Source organism: Anopheles bellator, chromosome 1 (assembly GCF_943735745.2).
Source record: "Anopheles bellator chromosome 1, idAnoBellAS_SP24_06.2, whole genome shotgun sequence".
Lineage (NCBI taxonomy): Eukaryota > Metazoa > Arthropoda > Insecta > Diptera > Culicidae > Anopheles > Anopheles bellator.
Window position 1 is genome coordinate 53,152,568 of NC_071285.1, and position 5,371 is coordinate 53,157,938.

General features: G+C 52.7%; 2 non-coding genes across 2 annotated transcripts; both read left to right on the forward strand.

The window, feature by feature from the left end:
* Window positions 1-3,068: 3,068 nt before the first annotated feature.
* On the forward strand, window positions 3,069-3,141 carry Trnam-cau (transfer RNA methionine (anticodon CAU)). Its single transcript has one exon. It is a non-coding gene; the product is annotated as a tRNA-Met (tRNA).
* Window positions 3,142-4,662: 1,521 nt separating this feature from the next.
* On the forward strand, window positions 4,663-4,735 carry Trnam-cau (transfer RNA methionine (anticodon CAU)). The gene has a single exon. It is a non-coding gene; the product is annotated as a tRNA-Met (tRNA).
* The last annotated feature ends 636 nt before the right edge of the window (window positions 4,736-5,371 follow it).

Consider the following 5,371-nt stretch of genomic DNA (forward strand, 5'->3'; position numbering starts at 1 on the left):
GCTGCGGGGCGACGAAACGTGTTACGCGAAACAACGAGCTTGGATAACTGCCAGACTAGTGAGCAATGTTTGCTTGGATGGCTTACGGTAAGCAATGGTGCGTCGCGTGCTTCGACCATTCGGTGATGTTGGTATCGAACGAGACCTGAGCGGACCAACGGAGCAGAGTGGCGCAGGAAGCGTGCTGGGCCCATAACCCAGAGGTCCGTAGATCGAAACTACGCTCTGCTAAATTTATTCGCCATAAAAGGATAACGAGCCTTTACGCGCGCGCGGAATAGAACTTGTTTTTGTCACAAAGTACTGCCATAGTGGTGACTGCAATAGTAGTCAAAACCATATCAGTCGTTTGGTTTGATGGATAGATAAAAAAAGACAATCAATCTGTCCACCAAAGATAAACACTTGCGGCGGTGTGGTTTCAAATGGATATGCGTGCGCGCTCCATATTAATTGACGATCGATCATGAAACCGATTGCATACTTTTAGGGGTAAAACATACGACTCGAGGACACATGATTGGAAAATGCCTAATTTTAAGCACGTAATGATTTAACATATTTTAATTCTTACTTAACAAGTGTTTGGCGTTTCCCCAAATAATGCTAATTTCATCTTTTGGTTCATTACAAATAGTAACCCAGAAATGAGCTAAGGTCTAATCCGTGACGAGAAGCAAAGTGTGTCGCAATAGAGCACCGAACCGGACGCCAATCCGGGCGTATCAGTCCACCGCCACCACCACCCGGAACGCCCGTGACCGACTGAGAATGGCCAAAAGAAGCCGCACCGACGCGACAGGAAAAAAGTGAGAAAATTTCGACCAAAACCGAACCGGCCACAACCGAATGGCAACAATCACAGAAAGGCAAATTGTAAGCCTCACAACAACGGCCGTCTCCGTGGGGAAAGGGAACGAAACGACAACAATAAGCCAAAGCCACGGCCCACCGCATCACCCAACCCATCCCCCAGACCCAGACAAAAGCATCCGCGCTGCGTCTTCGGGGCACGACGCGAGCCAAGAAGCACTTCGCCACCGTCGTCGTCGTTTTCGTCGTTGTCGTGGCTGCTGTTGCCACCGAAAGTCCAGCCGCAACCGGGGAGACGAAGCATAAAAATCGAGAGGAGATGCGGACAACGGCAATCCCCTTTAGGCCGGCCGCCAGAAGACTTAGCATAAGAGAGAGAGAGAGACACAGAGAGCCCAACAAAGGTGGCTGCAGGTGGACGGTTACGGTGGACACAGCATCACGGCACCGCGCATCGTCATCGGTTGCAGTGCGGGAAAGCCGCAGCCGCGGTGGCAGCCCCGGCCAGCAAAAAACGGGCACCGGGCCTTACTTCTGATCCTCACGCCACGCCACGTCCGAAGCCCACGCCGACCAGAAAGGCCGTGAGAACGTTTTGCGATCGCCAGTTCCCAGGCTCGTGCGGCTCGTGTGTCGTGCCAGGCTGCTGCTCGCGTTGCGCGTTCGAACTTTGATCTGCGCCCATGCTGACTCTGTCCGTTCCGATCCGAGGCGGAACACCTTTCGGCACCGGCGGAAGTGATTTGTTACTTACAACAATGTATTGCATTTATTGCACTGAAATTAGGTCGGATTTGCGTGGTAGCGATGAAGAATTATTGTCTACCGAGAATGTCTACCGATTGAAAGGACCTTCAGATGACTTTTGAACTAAATCTACAAAATGGACGTAGATATTATGGCTATGGGCCTATGCCATTGTCGCTTATTCACAATTCGTATTGAACGAATGTCTCCCACTGTAACTTCTTTTTTATGAACATCATTTTGAATCCCAATCCCAAAGGTGTTCCACCTTCAGCTCGCCGGGGGCCAGCATAACCTGTGACTAGTTTTTCGCCCGACGGCAACGCAAGATTCGACACGAAAGTCGTCTGCCACCGCAACCCACAAAATGGTCGCCGGGCGTGAGGCTCCGCAGAGAGATGAATTCCGCCGGCCGGCCGGTGAACGTGCCGCCGCCACAGACCCCAGACCGTTCGCGTAATGAATGTGGTTTTATAAACATACGGCGTGGTCGGAGGTTTTGCTCCAGGCCCCCACAGCACACGGGAAAGTGAATGGGCAAGGATAGCGGGGGTCCCACCACCCCTGGCTAGCTAAATCACGCCGCCGAGTTGGAGCGAAAAATTGAAGGTGGCACAACGGTGGCGTTGAGTGCCGAGGCACGATCCTGGCACAAGCCACCACGCTCGGTGCCGGTGCGAGCGCGACGAAGAAAAGGGCGCAATCAATTTGACGCGAGGTTAATGAGGACCCCCCGTACGGTGGCGTGCGTTGAAGTACGATGGTCGTTCTTAAAGTCTTAAATTATATTTAGCATTAATATTGGTGCTGTGACCGGAAACACTCTAGGTGCTTACTAAGTAACTTTAATACAATACTTGGTTGTAAAAGGATTCCTTCGTAAAGATCGCTCTCAACCAATCGACCACCTCAACCATTTATTATCGTTTAAATAATTTATCAACTTTACATTTAATAAACACTTGGGAATTGAATACTGGTTCAATCAGGGGCCGCGTGGGTATGTGGGTCGCGCCTGCAGATAAAGGCTCACCGGGGGCACGTGTGCATGCCAGCACGCGCGATCTTCTAGCGACCCACAATTCACTTGATAGACTCACCACCCCCCAACCGGCTTCACGAACGGCCTCCCCTCGACGTCAGCGTGGTCGAGGCACACGACCGGCCGACCGACGACCTCCATCGCCACGAGGCACGAAGCGTCGTGACGCCGCACGTGCCCGCTCCCTATGAGGCCCGTGGCGCTGCTGCCGCTATGCTGGTGGTGCTCGACCGCCCATCAGTGCCGCCAATCGTGCTGGCGGCTGCTACCAGGCTGCCCCGTTTACCACTCCTTATAGAGTTATTCGTATTATTATCTAATTTATCTACGCCGGCGAATTGGTGCGCACGCCCAGCGCACAATGGGAAACGTGCCTCCTGCATTTGTCCGCAACACCCAGCAACGGTTATCGATTGGGCCAGCCGAACAGCAACCGGATGCACTTTGTTATCAACGTCCTGCACACGCCTCGATAGCGCAGTCGGTAGCGCGTAAGTCTCATAATCTTAAGGTCGTGAGTTCGATCCTCACTCGGGGCAGAATAATAGTACATCGGTATTTTTTTAATTGAGAAAACTTTGCCACATCCTTCAGAGGATTGTCAACAACATCCTGGACTGGATTAACTAAATAAATAAAAATTAAATGAGGAATGCAACAACCAGTTGAGTTACCTCCTCACCAATTATGGCCATTTATAATACATCGAATGCGGCTCGGTATCCACCGATTGTAACAATCCTTCTGCCGACGGGATGCTGTGGGATCCCGTGGGATAAACGTGTTTCTTGGTGAGGAGGCAATCTGGAGCCGCCTATTCTAAAACCCCAGCAGCAGCTGCCTGGAGTTAAATTTCGTACGCAAAAACACCAAACGTTCCGTAGTCGTCGCCATCGTCCTTTTTGGAGGAAGCGGAGGCCAATCCAGCGTCCCGTCAAATCCACCTCAAATCTCTTGGTGCCGGTGCCGTTGGAGCTGGAACTTAGAAACATGACAGGTCGCCGTCCACGAATGCCGTCCGATCGAGCAGCTGATAATCACGAACCCTCGGCCCCCGAAAGCGAAGCGAAACACGCCTCTCGTTTTGCAACGAGCCGAATTTGCGGCCCGCGAGAAGTTGGCACACGACGACGACGACGACGGAGCGCGGCGGATCCACCGTGCCGCGCTTATCTGGCCGTGTCCGGCCTCTGACAACCGTCCCGGTGCGAGTTTTCGCAAGTCAGATTACGATAGCCAGAGCGGACCGGGCCGGACTTTAATGGACAAAAACTGTAGCCCAGTCGCGAGTCCTTTTGACGGTCGCCGGTCAGCCGACCGCGTGCCCCAGTGGGCGGTGCACCTCAAACTGACATGTCTGGCGGAAAGGAATTCCGTCGCTTCGCCGCCGCACTCCCCAACCACGGGCGGAAGCGATAAGAAGATGTAACGATTGGCCACAATACAGCTGCCGCGGACCGGGCGGATCCTGTTCCGTGGGGATCCACCGAAAAGCGCTCTGAGTGTTGTTCTCTCCAAAGTGCCATTCCGAGTCGTAAAACAATCAGCCTCCGGTAAGAGCCGGACCAGGGCCGGCCCGGGCCTGCTTATCGTCCGGCCCTGTATCTTAATCAGATTGTCGCGTGTAAATTAATGCGCTTTTTCGCGCTCCCGCTGTGATGCTTTTTACGCGCGCGCCCCGAGCGATAACACGGCGTACACTGCGCCGTGTGGAAGTAAAAACACACGTTGACTCATTCCAAGCGGTTCCCTCTGGGAGCACGGAACGGCCCTGTGCGCGCGCGCCGCATAGGTTCGATGCTTCTAAAAATATGCCCCAAGCCGGCACAGAGCAGAGTGGAAGCGTTGGAAGCGTGCTGGGCCCATAACCCAGAGGTCCGTAGATCGAAACTACGCTCTGCTAGAGATTTGATATAAGGGATCTGTCAAAGGGGGATCTAATTAATCTCTCCGATACGCAGGATTCACTTTTGTTGCATACTTTTTAAGGTTGTCCTTTCAAGTGCAGTTGACCTCGTGGCTCGGCTACGCCACGGTTTAGAACGAGGTCATAGCTGCATGCCTCGATAGCGCAGTCGGTAGCGCGTAAGTCTCATAATCTTAAGGTCGTGAGTTCGATCCTCACTCGGGGCAGAACATTTCTTTTATCGCGTTTTCATTCTTAATTTTTTCAAGTATCTTTCACTCTCCGATTGAGGTGTACGGATTTGTATTGATCGAAAATCGGTTTATTTGGCGGTCAAGTTGAAACATTGACGCTCGGAACAGGCCTCTTTGTGCGCGCACTGAAAGGTGTCCTTAATCCGCGCTTCACGAGTGGTTTACATCGGCACGATCGATACACTTTCAACGGCATCGGCTTATGTCGATTACTCTGGCGGAATAAAAACGTGGAAGTCGATCCGGAGAGAGAGAGAGAGAGAGAGCGAGAGAGAGAAAGGTTCTGACCGGGACCGCACGCGCAACATGTCCGGCAGCCACCGTGCCACTGAAGCAACCCGTTTGCTGCCGTGCTTTTGACCGATGTTTCAATTAAAGCTCTAAGCCCACTGCGTTTGGGCAATTGGGGCCACAATCGAACGTCGCTCATAATTTATGACAGCCGTTTTCTCGCGGCGGCGAATTTCGGATTTTTTTTTTTTTTTGAGTCCTGGAGGCGCTTGCGGCTTGTTTGAACTTGGACCTCCCATTTTTCCGCTCCTACCGGGCTTTGGGGGGGCCATCGGCGCTGCCTTTTATGCTGCACATATACGGCGCGAGGCGGCACAA